This window comes from Hylobates moloch, unplaced genomic scaffold, assembly GCF_009828535.3.
Source record: "Hylobates moloch isolate HMO894 unplaced genomic scaffold, HMol_V3 SCAFFOLD_6, whole genome shotgun sequence".
Lineage (NCBI taxonomy): Eukaryota > Metazoa > Chordata > Mammalia > Primates > Hylobatidae > Hylobates > Hylobates moloch.
The window spans coordinates 141046746-141063782 of NW_026652281.1; the positions used below are offsets into that span (position 1 = coordinate 141046746).

At 35.1% G+C, this 17037-nt stretch overlaps 1 long non-coding RNA gene across 4 annotated transcripts in view; it reads left to right on the top strand.

The window, feature by feature from the left end:
• Positions 1–17037, top strand: part of LOC131383683 (uncharacterized) — a 410805-nt gene that overhangs the window by 143363 nt on the left and 250405 nt on the right. Inside the window, exons 4-5 of one of the 4 annotated variants that reach the window (XR_009213889.1) lie at positions 12573–12603; positions 13142–13299. The exons of 1 other annotated variant lie outside the window; for it this stretch is intronic. This is a non-coding gene — a long non-coding RNA (uncharacterized LOC131383683). Of the gene's footprint in view, positions 1–2261; positions 2357–12572; positions 12604–13141; positions 13300–17037 lie in introns of those variants that run through there. 2 more of the 4 variants (XR_009213890.1, XR_009213891.1) reach the window with 2 other exon arrangements.

Sequence of the window (17037 nt, forward strand, 5' to 3'; positions counted from 1 at the left end):
GATGGAGGGAGGAGATTCGTATAAGATTATGAGGAAAACCACAATTAATTACATTAAATGATTTCATTTAACAAGAAGAGATTTTAAATTATAGGATAAATATTCGTCAAGAATTAGGTGGCACAATACTCATTAATTACCCAAACTGTTAAAGTCAGCTTGCTTTCTTCACTATCCATTCTCTATTTTGAAAGAAGGTGTGTGTGTGTGTGTGTGTGTGTGTGTGTGTGTGATGGACTACAGTTTCATAATATTTATGACTGCTATAATCATGCACAGTACAGTTTCTGTTGGAAGATAGTAGCTTAATGCTACTGAAACATAAACTTTTATCAATATTTCTAACAGCGTCTTAGAACAACAATGACCTAAAACCACCTGCTGTTTTATGAAGTTATCACAATTAAGCAACCGCATGGTTGACATTAGTTTTATTAAAAATATAGGATTACTATTTTTAAACAAATGTAATGGCATAAAATGAGCGATTTTATTACACGTCAGGGCATTTAAAAATTAGGTGCTTTTGATATAAACCCAATTTGTTGGATAAAAATTAAGCATACTTGGTTTTACCCTGAAAAAGCCAATGGCTTAATTCATTTGCAGACATTAGATAATTTCTCTCTGGGCAGGGAAGAGGATTTCTCAGATTTACAGATAATAAATAATATCACAGATATGGGAAAAGAATGTATATATGCTGCTTTTGGTACCCACTGCCATTGTAACAATAACCACAATTTAATTGGAGTTGTTGGAATGATCTTTCTGGTTATTATGCATCAAAGAATAGCTACTACCTTGTACATTGTCTGAAAGAAATGTTGCACATATGGAAGAGAACATATTTTATGTATAATTTTAGAGAACATCTTGCACAATATTCTTTCTTGTAATCTTATTTCCAACCTAGGGTAATCATCATCATCATCATCATTATCATCATCATCATCATCATCATGAAAAGCTAATAAGATTCATTATTGTTATTGCTTGCTATTATTAGTTTCATTGCCATTTCCAAGGGTAACAGTTGAAGTATATATTTGAGCAATAGTTCTCTCATTCATTCATTGGCTCTTGGCTTTGCCAATCTCCTTCTGAAGATAAGAAATCAATCAAGTCCTGAATATGTCTTTTTTTTGTACTTGTTGTTTTGCTTATAGGTGTTTAGTGTGACTCTTTATGAAACTAGAATATCGAGAGGCGAAAATCTTTTAAAATTTAATTTAATGAAAATTAGACTGTAAAACATACAAGCTTAGAACTGGCTCAAGTTTATTTTATAATAATTGAATAGTCACAGTTAGAGGCACCTCTGACCTGAAAATGCTGGTTGAATGGTATTTGCATATTTGCAGAGCAGATACCATAGCTAAAGTGTATTTTACCAGCATTATAAAATACTGGATTCAAAGTCTCTTTTAATACATTTCTGATAAAAGTATATGCTGATACATTGATGGATAATCTGTTAGGTGAAATCAACCCTAAAATGGTACCAATTACCACATTTGGAAATTCATTTAAACTTTGTTTTGTTTTGATCTTGTAATTTAATGAAAAGATCACATTGCACCTATTCTTTGCTCTTTAAGAATGTCAAAATTTAAATTTATTCCATGGCTCAGAATGTTTCTCTATATAGTATTAATATATAAAATTGAGGTTCTGGGTTGAGTTCAAGATGGTGTGATTACATTTAAATAAATATTTGTGATTAAAAATTTTTTTCTTTTAAACATGAGCTGCTTCACCAAGTCTTACTTTATATGAATTCATTCCTTTCTCTGTCATAATTTTTTCTCCCTATCCTTTCCCTTTGAAATTTGAACCTATTTTGTTGCAATCACTTTTTTCATAATAAGTTTTTATTACCACTATGCACTCAACTCTCTTGTTCTACTAGAGATTGCATGGCTTTTGTTTATTGTTGCGTTATTTTTCTTCATTATTTTTAGTTTTATTTTTTTCATATTTATAGGTGACTTGCTTTGGTAATTTTACTTTGATATTTCACAGACTGCTTTATCTGTTAGCAATACTACATATGAAATATAGATTGCCTTCAAAGATATAATACTTATAAAAGCTAATTGTGACTTCAAATACTAATTACCTATACTAAACTATTGTTTCTTTAGAGAGATTCCGTAATATATCTTTCTCACTTTTTGTTGAAGTATAAATTAGAAAATATACTCACTTCTCATTTTCCTCACATTCATATTTTATTCTGTGCTTTTTCTCACAATTAGAAAATTAAAACAACAAAGAAAGTTAAACGAGAGGAAGAAGAGAACACTTAATTATAAGAGAAAGAATTAGAATATTGACTATTTGAAAGGCCAAGCATGTTTCACATATAATACAAAGATGGGAAGTGATGAAAAATGAGATGCGGAAGAGAGTAGTAAAAAATCTCTATGATTTTGATGAAAACACAAAGAGGAATAAAACATACATTACTCCTCTTCGATCCTTTGTGACCGTGCACAGGCTTTGGCATAGAGATGTAGTCACTGATTATAATTAGTTGAAGACTTTATTCCCAACTTCCCATCTTTCAAATGCAAATTAATGTTTCTATGACAAAAATAAAAGTCCTTGACACCCTCTTGAAGAAGGACTCAAGTAAAATGAATAATCAGTCAAGATGAACAGCCTAAAGTTATCAAGAAAGGATTCACAGATCCTGCTTTTCCAATAAAACAGAAGGAACTGTTGGAATATAATACTTGCTTCAAAGAACCATTTTATTATGAACAGGTAAAATAATAATATCCAATCAAGGTCTAGCGAAATGAATTGCCTGCGTGAGGATGGACTTGGCTACACAGCTGTATTTGATTATGCATAACTTTACCTTCACACCAAGCATTCATATTTTTATATTTAGAGGTGTATTCCCCAAAAAGTAACTCTTAAAATATCATATTGTCAGAAGAAGTGCTTCCATCATTTCTTTCTAACAGCAGCATATGTTGTTTAAAAAAAAAAAAGAAAGAAGAAGACAAAAAGACAAAAACCTTAATTTAATTGCTTTTCTAGGCAGGTAATTTTCTTCTCAGTGCTGTCTAACTTATGTTAGATGCTAATTTGATTGAAATATTTGTGAGATTCTTCCCCCCTTCCCCCACAATTTTTCTGTTCTTATTACATCCGTGGCAGATTAAATTTCTGTAATTTATATTTGTTTACCTTTTCCTCATATATGTGAAGATCTTTTTTCACAAATGTTTCAAGTAAGGATGGGGTAACTTCAAATGTTAAGATTTCTTCCTGGTAGGACAAGCAGGCATTCTTGGGATGACTGACAAGATTTCTTAAGCTTATTCGAAATGGACTGAAAGCAGATGGAATAATGTAATATCCGAACAGATGTTACTCCTTTAAATGCAAACTACTCTTTTACTGTGTCAGAAATAGTTCCTTTAGGTATTTGTGCACATCTGGCTTTTATGAAGGACAGTAATGAAAGTGAAAATATATTAATATTATCATTCCAAAGAGCCACTATTTGTTAAGTACCTATGATGTGTCAGAAACTGTGAAAAAACATTTTATGCATTTTATGTTACTGAATTCCCATGGAGTCCCATGAAATGGTTTATATTATTCCCTTTTAAAAATAAATAAAATTCAGAGGAGTTAATGTTACTTGCCCTAGATCACATAGACAGTTTGTAGCTGTCAGTATGATAGCAAAACCCATTCTAATTTAGTTGAAGTACAATTGTTTTTAAACAAATAACCTTATATAGCAATTACTACTGGAGGAACTTTAGCTACCTACAAAAATTTACGTAAATATCTTAAAAAGGCTGAAAAATGTTTGTGAGGCGATCTAGTAGTAGTAGTAGGTTATCTATGGCTGTGTAACTACAGCCCTAAAACTTAGTGGTATAAACAAACATTTACTATCCTTGCAAATTTGTGGATCAGTAGTTCAGGTAGGGCACAGTGGGGATGACTTGTCTCTGTTCCATGATGACTTGGGCTTCAGCTGGGGTGGCTCAGTTGTGGCCATAGGCTTAGTGTTTCAGCATTTGCTATTGGCTGGATTCTTAGTTCTTTTCTATGCCAACTCTACTATGTCTGGAATGTCCAGGATGGCTTTTTCCCTCACCTAACGAGGCTGGAGTGGCTGGAACTCATCTTGCTTCTCAGGGCCTCTCTAGATGGCTAGCCTGGGCATCCTCACAGCATGGCTGTCTCAGAGTAACTGAACTTCTCACATGGCAAGTGGCTTCTCCCAGAACAAGCATTCTAGGAGACTCGGGCAGAAGCTGAATGTCTCTGATGAGCCATCCTTGAAAGACCTGGAGTGTCATTTTCTAACTGCATCCTATTGAGCAAGGGCGTGAGAGCCATCTCTGGCGTGATCAGCAATGTGGATAATGGTGAGACTTGAGTGACTTTGCAAAACTGCACTAAAAGCATCCTCCTGACAGGAGAACGGCTTCTCAGCAAGTCTGGGATGGGCTGCCTTGCTGGGGCACTGACAGAGAAAGAAGAATTAAACCCGATGCTCCCATGCCAAAGATTTGTGTAGCTAGGGAGGACACTACACAAATCCACACATTCACGGCATCCTTCACAGATTGCCAGCCAGCTAGCCAGAGGAAAAAACAGTAACAACTAGCTTAAAATCGGACTGTGTTTTTGCTCAGCTAGGGCATGAGATACTGCCCTTGTCCCTAGCTCTGCCTCAATATTCCCTAAAGGTGAGCCAGCCCCTACATGGGGGAGGAGCAAACCATGCTTCAAGATGCTCTATCAAAACTTGGTATGTGATTTACAGGTAATCATTTTTGGTTAAAATGTTACAGCAGGCCAGGTGGGGTGGCTCACACCTGTAATCTTAGCACTTTGGGAGGCTCAGGCAGGACGATTACTTTAGACCAGAAGTTCAAGACCAGTCTGGGCAACATAGTGAGAGCCTGTCTCTACCGTCAATAATAAATAAATAAAAATGAAAACACAAATCATAAATTAGGCGGGTGTGATGGCCCGTACCTGTAGTCCCAGCTACTGAAGAGGCTCGAATGTGTGACAGAGTAAGATCCTGTCTCAAAAAAAAGTTAAAGTGATTAAGAGTATATAATAATATACAATATATAATGAAGGGATATATAATGTATATAATGGATATATAAATACACATATTTAGAGTACATATTTTAATTTGTTCAAAATATATATTATGTAACTATAATTGATATTATATATTACATATATATTCAAATTTGCTACTCTGACTTTTTCAGGTCACTTAACTGAATGAGAATAAGGTTAAATAAGAGAGTTTAACGTCTACTGTAGTTATGAGTCTAGACTTAGGAAATGATACAACCTCTGGAATTACCACTAACTTTTTGGCCAGGTTTTATTTTGTGGGTTGTTAAAGAGGAGGCATATATAAAGACCCATGTAACAGAAAAAATCAGTGACTTCTAGAAGCAGATACAGGATATATAAGGGAAGGAAGAGAAAATATGCCAGATTGATGTTGAATTTCTGGCTCTTGGTTCTAAGTGTGTATAAAGATCAGGTTTATTTCCTGACTTTGGCTTTCATAAAACAATTATTATCTATAAACAAAGTTCATCTTTTCCCTCAGCTAGACAACAATAATCACAGTTAGAAACGGCGTCTTGAACAAGATCTCAGGATGTCTAAGAGAAAGCTCTTATAAATGTTACTCTAAAGACATGTTTGGTTTGAGACCAACTCATGACCTGTAAGAAACTTTTCAAGAGGGATATGAAGTGGCCAAATTAAGGCTATGTCTAAGATTATATAATATCTGTAAAAATGGAAAATGTCATTTTTCATTTCCAGAACTTATTGTACTTATTAAAAAATGTTCTCCTTTTTTTTTCTTCCTGTGTTAGGCTGTATTATTTAAATAGACCAAAATATATGGTAAAGAAATTCTTCTATTTAATATAATTTTGCTAGCCCATCAGAGAATTGGAAAAAACGGAATACATTATTAATGTAAGAAAATCAATCTCCCAACTTTCTAAGCTATTTTCCTTATTATTTCTTTCCATTTATTCCTATTTATCATTACCTGTTGACTTTTAAGGGCCAGTGCTGATATTTATCTTTTGATGAGGTTACTTTATTTTAGACTCAGAGACTGGAACAAACCATTATTCACTAATAAGTATCATTTATTTTCATCTGGCCTCTTGGATTCTTACTAGGTCGATGATGATTAAATTGAAATAATAAATACACTTGAGGACTGGCGTGTTGCAAAACTTTTTTTTTCTCGGTGCTCTTGAGATGAGAACATTTATACAATCCTGCAACCCTTGGGTTTGATTTTCCCTACTGCTGCTCACCAGTGACCTTGGGCAATTATCTCTCAGCATGCTGTGACTGTGTGCCAGTTGAACTCCAGAAGCAGCTAGAAGCTTCTGAGGCCTGAAGCTCTATAGAGATCCTTAGATTGAGGCTGTTAACTTTAAGCAATGAAATCTGAATTATGCCTCCATTTAGTGACAACTAGGATTTTGGTATTGTTGACCATTGAGATATTTAAAAAAGCATATTCCTTTGATATACTGATTTCTTTTCCTTTGGATAAATACACAGTAGTGAGGTTTCTGGATTGTATAGTCGTTTTCTTTTTAGTTTTGTGTGAAATCTCCATACTGTTTTCCATAGTGGCTGTGCTAATTTACATTCCCACCAACAGTGATTAACAGTATCCCTTTCTCCACATCCTCAACAGTGTTTGTTATTTTTGTCCTTTTAATAATAGCTATTCTAACTGGGGTAAGATGATATTTCATTGTGGTTTTAATTTGCATTTCCCTGATATTGAGCATTTTTTCATACCTGTTGGCCATTTCTACAGAAGTCTTCTCTTGAGAAGTGTCTATTCGTGTCCTTTGGCCATTTTTAATGGGATTATTTATCTTTTTACTTTTGAGTTGTTTGAGTTTCTTGTATATTCATAATATTAATTCCTTGTTGGATGAATAGTCATATGTTTATTGCAGCACTATCCACAATAGGAAAGATGTGAACTCGACCCAAGTGTCCATCAACAAATGAATGGATAAGGAAAATGTAGTATATATACACAATGAAATACTATTTGGCTATTAAAAAATGAAATCATGCTATTTGCAGCAATGTGGATGGACTTTGAAGTCATTATGTTAAATGAAATAAGCCAGACACAGAAAGGCAAATTTTGTATATTTTCAGTCCTATGAGGGAGCTAAAAAATTTATCTCATGGAGGTAGAGAGTAGAACAATAGATATCAGAGGCTAGGAAGGGTGTATGGGTATGAGTGGGGGATGAAGAAAGGATGGTCAATGGATACAAATATAAAGTTAGATAGAAGGTATAGGTTCTAATGCTCTATAGCAGAGTAGGGTCACTATAGTTAACAACAATGTATTATATGTTTCAAAGTAGCTAGAAGAGAGAAATTAGAATACCCTCAACTTAATCATTATACATTCTATCCATGTAACAGAATACCACATGCACTCCATAAATATTTCAAATATTATGTATAAATAGAAAATGAGAAAAAAGGAAAAGCACATTTGTATGTATTTGGCTGGATTTGAGTTATCTCTTAGGACAGAAACTCAATTTCAAATAAATGTTGTATGTTCTTTATAATATTAAATATAGGCATATTAATGTCAAGTAAATAGAATATGAAATTAAGAGAAATTGGTTAAAGAGCCAGTAATTTAGAGTAAGTAAGGGAAAAAAATCAGTACATTCGTTGGATTGGCAGGTATTTGATGGACAAATAACTGATAAAACTTGTGGCATCTCAGATAGAGCTTTGGCTTTGGCAGTACACACACACACACACACACACACACACACACACACACATATATATTTATTTATTTATACTTTAAGATCTGGGATCTATGTGCAGAATGTGCAGGTTTGTTACATAGGTATACACAGGCCATGGTGGTTTGCTGCACCCATCAACCCATAATCTACATTAGTCATTTCTCCTAATGCTGTCCCTCAGCTAGCCCCCCCACGCCACGACAGGCCTTGGTGTGTGATGTTCCCCTCCCTGTGTCCATGTGTTCTCATTGTTCAGCTCTCGTTTATGAGTGAGAACATGCGGTGTTTGGTTTTCTGTTCTTGTGTTAGTTTGCTGAGAATGATAGTTTCCAGCTTCATTCATGTCCCTGCAAAGGACATGAACTAATCTTTTTTTATGGTTGCATAGTATTCCATGGTGTATATATATGTATGTAGTTTATCTTCAGTTTGCCATTTGAAAAATGGGCCTACAATTTGCAAAGATTACAGATGTTTGAAGTCTGAGAAAGTTGTGACATAATTAGAGATCAATAACTCGCTGCCCTTACCCATGCATATTTCTATTCTAAATAATATAATTAGTGAAAATTAATAGAAACATAGATTAAGTTTTGAGGTATCTATCTATTTAGCTATCTTCTGCATGCTTAGTTAGTACTCCATTATGTTGAATGGATGTAGATAATAGAAACAGACAATACGGAATTGGAAGTAGTTAACACTCTAAATTTATTAAAATTATGGAAAGTATAGTTCTATTCTTAATGTTTGCATTATACTAGAACAAGAGTTACAGTTGGATCTTGCAGCTTTTAAATGTGGTTAAGTGAGAGGAGAGTCCCCTTCAAATCATTTTATGATCCTGTCTCTCTCCTACTGGTTTGAATTTCAGCTACCATTTGTAAGCTGAAAATTCCTGAATTGTAATTCTTTCTAGACAGAAGAAAGGAAAGATGTACTTGGAAAATCCGGGTGTTTTTCCACAGTTCCCAAAGTAAGCATGAACAGTAATTATCTTATCCACATAGTGATTGATCTGTTATGACTCAGATAGAAAGCCCTTGATATTTATAGAAAGACTAAAAAAGCCTGAGAGTGAGGCTACAATCCTAAGATACATGTTTTGTTATTTTCATTCCATCTGAGTATCTTTCATGAAAAAGTAAATTCAATCTGTTCCAAATGTGCAGCATCTTAAAGTTGATTCCCAAAATATACCTCTCAAGTAATCTGACTGATCTTCAATACGTTAGCATATACTCTAGTTTACTTGTGACTTAAAATTGTGATCTTGAGCAACTAAGTGAGGAATCAAATTATATCTTCATATTTCATGAACTGATTATTTTATATATGGCTTCATGGTAAATGGGTATTCAGTTTTTTCATTAAAATTTTAAGTTTTGACTGCAAAAATTCTTCATTTAATTGTTCTATCAGCAACTCAATTGCTCCATTCAAAACTGGAATATTCAATTTTATTTAAACTTGAAGCTCTGAGAATGTTTTATTTTTATTTAAGAACTTGGCTTTCTTCCCTTTGTACCTCTAATTACTATTTCTTTGCATAGAATTCTGTTTACATAGAATGTAAGAAACTGTTGACAAACAAAATTATGAAACGTGGTACAAAACTGTTTCAGAAAGGTTTGAAGCAAGGAAAGAATTTGTTTCTGTGATTTAGAAGGCAAATAAAAGTTATAAACTATATAACTTTATAGTTATACTTTCTATAACTATAAAGTATATGCAGTCTTAGCTGCTGAGTCAGTTTTACAATTTAGTTGGTGAAAACAAAAGTATGAGATGTTAGTACATTTCCCAAAGTATGATCTGTGGAACACCATTCCTGTGAAATGCTTTGAGGAAAAAGATTCAATGATCACATACATTTAGGAAGTGCTAAGTGTCTATCTCCTTTCTGAAGATTTACAAGTCCTCAATCATATTAAATATTCTGAAAAGTTTGCTAAAAATAAAACTATATAAAATTTATTTTCTCAATGTTTTAAAAATAGAACTTTAAAAAATACTATTGACATCTCACAGAACGATTTTTAAGAATCACTGCCCTAGGGTAAAATAGGAGGGGGAAGTATCAGATAGCTATTTGATTTCCTGACTGACTTTGAAATTAGAGAGAAAGAGAGGGAGAGAGATAGAATATCTATCTAGAGAATATTGAGTTTCTTTTTAAACAACCCTTAGTAATTTTCTTAAAAGGATATTGAGACCATGAGATTGTTAGGTTCGTGTTGATATTTAATAATAATAACTGACATGGCTAAAATTAGCATATGTGCCATGCATTGCTGGTGGATGTTTTGAACTCACTAGATCTCATCTCCATGTTATAGATTTGAAGCAAATCAGAGAGATTCAGTACCTTGACCAAAGTCTCTCACTATTAAGGGCAGGGACAGGCTCTGAACCAAGGCTGGCTTTAGTCCACAACCCATGGGTTTTCATCATACCACAGTCCCTTCACCTACTGAGCTGGGTGTTTTATGGAGATAGAGAAGTAGGAGTGATTAGATATAGAGTTGAAGTAAGAATTCAACTGTGAAAGAGCCTTGAGAAAAAAAAAGGAAATTTAAATAAGTGCAGAGTAGTTAAAGGATGTATTAAGACTGTACAAAGAAAAATTTTAGAGAAAGAATAATTGAGGTTTGTTGGAAGGGTCTCTATAATTACAAGTGATTTTCCCCAGAGCAATTTGACAGAGCGCTATGGGTGTCAATGCAGTGTCATTATTGCCAACCATAGAAAGAGAAGCATCTGTAAAAGCTTCTAATATATGTGTACACACACACATACATATATATTAGAAAAGTTGAGAAATATTTCATAGCAAATATTATCTGAAATTACTACCCTTATCATTAGAAACTCAAAAGTTATGCTACCAGACTCAGCTAAAGCCTGCATTTCTCAGCCTGGTAGAATTTAATGAATGCGCTTTGCTTTCACAATTTTGTATGCTTCATGTTTTAGTGAAAATGCAAGAATATCCGATTTTCTGATGTGTCAAATCACTGGACTGGGGAGATTATTAGATGTGCATCTAGTCCCTGGTTTTATTTTCCTTCATTTCATTCACATTTGATGGGTCTTATTGTTTCCCCAAATTGTTCTCAGATTGTGTTCTGGAATTTTGAAATTTTGTTTTCTCTTAATGGTTTTCCATGATAGGCATTGTTGAATAGAATAGGATGAAGCACTGTGAATATATTGCGTTTGCTGTTGTGTGATAATTCTCAAAGAAGGAAATTGTGGTCAGAACAAGAACCTCTGATCCCCTGCACTGCTCAGTAAGAAGTCAGTAACACAGTGTGGATGGCCCGAACAGAGACCTACTGTCAGGGTGTCTGGATCTAATACAGACTGGATTTTCCAAGTCAGGACAAAAAACAAAAAAGAAATATCTCATTTATAAATTGTATATTAATAAAGTTAAAACTATAACATATTGAATTTTTTGTGCTATATAAAATATATTGTTAAAATTAATCTCACTTGTGTCTTTTCACTTAAAAAAATCTAGTTACTAAAAAATTTTTAATTGTATATGTAGCTTGTATTATATTTCTATTGGAGAATCCTGCTTAGAAATTATTATACTTACTTAATGAATTTAAACAAATATATCATCATTGGGGTTAACTCCAAGGCTTGAAGCATTTGGGAGTTAGACTAAAATCTAACGTATGATTCAAGAGGAAACTCTAAAGTATGATTAAAAAGAATCCCAGTTGTGTCTATCTGTGGCAACTCAGGAAGTGATCCATATGCCCACCTGTGAAGTTGATATTGCTCTGTCTCGTCTCTACATAAGCAGAGTGTGATTCTGTCCAGTGCTTGGCTGCACGTGTTTTCCTTGGTGACTCCCCTACCAAGATGCAGGCCAGGAACAGTGACACATGCATGTGATCCCAGAACTTTGGGAGGCTGAGGCGGATAGGCGATGGATCACCTGAGGTCAGGAGTTCCAGACCATCCTGGCAAACATGGTGAACCCCCGTCTCTACTAATAATACAATAAAAAAAAAAAAAAAAAGTAGCCGGGAGTGGTGGCGGATGCCTGTAATCCCAGCTACTCAGGAGGCTGAGGCACGAGAATCGCTTGAAACCAGGAGGCAGAGGTTGCAGTGAGCCAAGATCACGCCATTGCCCTCCACCCTGGGCAACAAGAGCGAAACTCTGTCTCAAATAAATTAATAAATAAATAAGTAAAAATACAATGGGCAGAAGTGTTCAAACTTATACTCCTGTTAAGAAGCAACAGATGTCACTTGCTCAACATCAGCATTTTAATAGAATCATTTTTGTAAAACACTTGAGACTTTAAAACATCATCAGTTTGGGTCTCTTGTTACAAGTTAATTAAGCAAGGGTAACTAAATCCTGCTATCCCTGCATCGTGTTTCTTGTCCTTATATTTCTTTTTTAAGTGGCATGGCCAAACCTAAAAGTGTATCTTGCAATGTCTCCATTTGAATGCGCTATTATGCTTCTGAAATTGAGTTTCCGAGTGTAAATGACAAGAATCATCATATTGTATTTGACTAATGTCTAGTGTTTGAAATCCCTGAAACATTTTTTGTTGGTATAAAGCTTTAACTTTTCCTAATTGAATTACATTCATATAAATCGAGGCCATATCTACTTTTTAAAAAAGAAATCACAAGGAAAGTACTATTAATAGCCACATTATAATGATTTTGAATTTTATTTTAGGTGTACATGCTGAATTGCTATTCTAAAGCATGTAAGTGAATGTTCTTTCTTTTATCATACCCCCACTGATTGTGTTATTGGATACATATGATGAGCTTGATCTTGTTTACTGAGAATAAACACCCAAGACTACACTTTAAATTCTATAGAACTTCAAAAAAAAAAAAAAAACTCCTTCAAATATAATAATATCTTAATGTAGGTGCATTATTTAAATTGTTGATTATCCAACTATGCACTAGAAGGAAATAATTAAAATAATTTGTGTCATTATTAATTTCTTTCTACAATAGAGAATTGTGAAAAATAGGCCACAGAAGTACAACAGAAAGCCCCAAATTACTTCCATTGATGTTATTCTCAAGCCATATGATAGTTTTATACAACACGATTTAGCTTAGCCTGATTGTGCCAGAACAGGTTTTCCTGAAAGACTCACTGTGGCCCAAGTGACCTATTTTGTTTCCTTTATATGTCTAGGGCTTTTCATTTGAAATACTATGCCTTGGAATGTGAAAGTGATTGACATAAATGGACATGACCTAACCTATTTCTCCTCCCTGCTCTAGCCTTGTCACTTTTGACTCCAAACCAGTTTCTTTAGACCTGAAAATTGAGAGAATCTGCTGGGGAGCAAGATTATCACACTCGCTGGCCTCTTCTCTTGCACTTCTGTTTGGCATCCAAATAAGGCCTTCTGAACTCTCAGTGCAGCTTATTATTTATTCTTCAGCACATACTTTCCCTGTCAACGAATAAAAAATTGTGCTGAATTTTTTATATGCAGTATTTTATTTTAAAAACCCTCACAAAAACCTTCAGAGGCAAATCACTCATCTAAGGACATGCCAGTGGTAATTAGCTGTATTAGTCAGCACTCTTGGTTGTGAGAAATAGAAACCAAACTTAAATTGGTGAAAGAAAAAATAGGGAGGTGTGATTTACTGACTCATATAATCAGAAACTCAGTGGTTCTTGCTGGCTTCAGATATGGTTTGATTTAAGGAACGTAAATGTAGGCTCATTGGTACTTGGTTCCTTTGCATTGCCCATCACAGCTTCCCAATGTGTTGGCTCCACTGTCGGGCAAACAATTTCCCTCGTGGTGGTATGATGACTGCTGGCAGCCAGACTTAGATGCTTTACCCATCATCTTCAGTGAAAGTGAGAATCTCCATTCTTAGCAGTTTCCAAAAAGTCCTGGGGCTGGCTCTGATTGGACCAATTACAGTCACATAGCCATCCTTGATGCTCACAGGATAGAATATGCTGAAATGGTCAGGCTTGGGTCACTCACCTACCCTGGAACGGGGTCAGATAAGGCCCTCCCTCCAAACACAGGACTCAGTATAATGGGCTGATTTCCAAAGCAAAGTGGGAAGCTGTTACCAGAAGAATGGAGAGTTCACCCAGGGTGGCAGTAACCACAGATGTACACTATGGAGGCCAACCAGGATCCACACCCAGGTTGATTATTATTATTATCGTTGTTATTATTATGATATCCAAGTCCATGATGTCAATATTATACTATGTCCCCTCCAAACTAAAATGCTGCCTTCTCTAGAAGTGTTTGCCCAAATACTTTGACTGACATTGCTTTCTCCTCACTAAAAAGTAGCACATACATAGTCTGAATTATTCCTCGCAGCAAAAATATACATTTTTGCAGTTGATTTCTATTTTTAAATTCACAATAATTTGATGAACATCTCAAAAGCAAGGGTCATCCTTTCCTCCTCTTTGGGATAACCCATATGTATAGTGACCAGTGTGAACCACAGCATAAAACCCTACCTATTCACAATGGTCTATATTCTGCTTCTGAATTGGGTAGCTACATCTTGACTTCCAAAGAATAAGAACAGTTTATTTTCTACTAACTCAATGAACAAGCATATTTAAGCTTCCTGGGATACCACACTCTGCAAAAAATTGCTCAGATGTTTAATATCACAGAGAAATGTTCTAAAAGTCTAGGTGTTATTCTCAGGAAAATTATGGTGGTTTTCCACTTTCATGAGCAAGTCCCCTATCTTGTACATATTTACTTTTTAAAATATTTGCAGCTTTTAAAACAAGGAATACATTACGTTTGGAGTGGGAAGAATAAAGATTTAGATCTAGACAGGCTTGGAATTCAATTTTTTTAGCTATGTGGACTTGGGAAATCTTAATGTCACTGAGTCTTAGTTTTTAAAATTTGAAAAGATGTGGTAGGATTTATAAAATATTATATGTAACATAAATGCCATGTACATATTAACTGTTATTAGTGCTCTTTCTTCCTGAACCTAATCTGTTTTCTACCCCACATCTACTCCTATTATTTTTATATTTTCTTCACAATTTATTCCATACCTATATTTCCTTAAATTCAATTCAATTCAATTTTTCCTTAGCTTTATATTAAGCATTTTAGCTATAAAATCATTAATCTTATGTGTTTTCAAATATTTTTATTATGGTACATGAAATAAGCATGTAACCTTATAAAAACAGTTGAGAATGTATCATCTCAAAACCCCTCACACACTGTCGGTATTATGTATGCTACATTTGTTGGCAGTTTTGTGCTCTTTGCTTGTAGGTTCAAATCCAGCAAAACCAATCTATTTCCAAATGCAGATGAGGGTATACATGGAAAGGGAGAAAAAGAGAGGCATGCAATAAATGAATCACACTAAGATAAGGATGTTATGCTAACTATAGCCATTGATTACTGAGGCAAACCTATGCTTATCTGGTTTATCTATTTAGAAATAATTTTTACTGTAGAATGACAAGACACTTTTGATCCTAAGAACATACAATATGTTTCCATAAAACACAGTTTGTGTATATAATACATATATACATACACATATGTATACATATACAAACACATATACACATGTGTGTAGATATGATCACACACACATATGTGCATATATGTAGATAGAGAAAGCTTTAATGAGGCCATAAAGAAATGCACATAATGAAGAGTTAATGGTGCACTTTTCTTTATAACATTGCTTATTCACACATAAAAAGTTTAATATTTGTGTCTATATGATGAGCTTTTAACAATGGCCCTGAGAGCACTCTGTAATAGTGATAAGGTACAGACTTATCTTCTTAAATAGTGCTATGGTATCCCATCTGACCTTAAGAAAATGCAAAGTAATTCTCTAGAAATAGAACTATGAAATGGTAACTTCTTAGAATGATAGCTCTCTCTGTAAAGGGTCTGCTAATCATTTTCATTTCTCAGTAGAAATCAATAACTAACTATTGTTAATTGGTAAATGCAGTGTGACCTAATCATCTTGATGAGGTTCTCCATCCAGGAGCTTCATCCCTTGGGATAACAGGAAGAAGCCTCAGGAATAAGGAATTAATTGCAGGAAGATAATGAGCAAGGTTTCAATCAGGCTGAGAGAGAGAGAAGCAATGGAATAGAGAACTGAAATCTCAAGGTTCCGATTTACCTACTTTATTATTAATTAGCACAAACCTTTAATTAAGCATGATACCAAACTAGGTGCTGTACAAAAGACACAGACTAAATTTATTAGCAGGGTCAGAAAGAGGCAAACTTAAAACTCAAACCTAGTCTCAGGGCTTTGATTTGGAGTCTGAGCAAGAGCAGATTCATACAGTGTGTGTGAAGATTGAAGAGGCGGCCAGGCACTGTGGCTCACGCCTGTAATCCTAGCACTTTGGGAGGCAGAGGTGGGTGGATTACCTGAGGTCAGGAGTTCGAAACCAACCTGACCAACATGGCGAAACCCCATCTCTACTAAAAATACAAAAAGCTAGCCGGACATGGTGGCAGGTGCCTGTAATCCCAGCTCCTTGGGAGGCAGAGGCAGGAGAATCGCTTGAACCCGGGAGGCGGAGGTTGCGGTGAGCTGAGGTCGTGCCATTGCGCTCCAGCCTGGGTGACAGAACAAGACTCCGTCTGTAGTCCCAGCTACTTGGGAGGCTGAGGCAGGAGAATGGCGTGAACATGGGAGGCGGAGCTTGCAGTGAGCGGAGATCGTGCCACTGCACTCCAGCCTGGGCGACAGAGCAAGACTCCATCTCAAAAAAACAAAACAAAACAAAAAAAGATTGAAGAGGCTTTCAAACTTCTTCCTTCTCACAGACACTACCTTCCTTTCTCCCTTGGCCTGGATGGAGGTTCACACTTCAGAAAACAGAGCTGGACATTGTCCTCCCAAAACACTGTTACTTTAACTTGCCCTTTTTAAACAAACAAATCAAACAAACTGCAACAGAATAAAACCATCCTCTGATGTGAGCCTTTCTTTTATAGCCACGTGGATAAGCACACACAATGCTTGTTGCTTTGATCCAGATCTGGGCACTGCCATTTAATAGCCATGGAATTTTAGGCAAAGTATTAACCTCTCTAGACTTTAGTTTCCTGATAGGAAAATGGTGAGACAAAATGTCTATCTCATAGGGCTATTTTGATGAA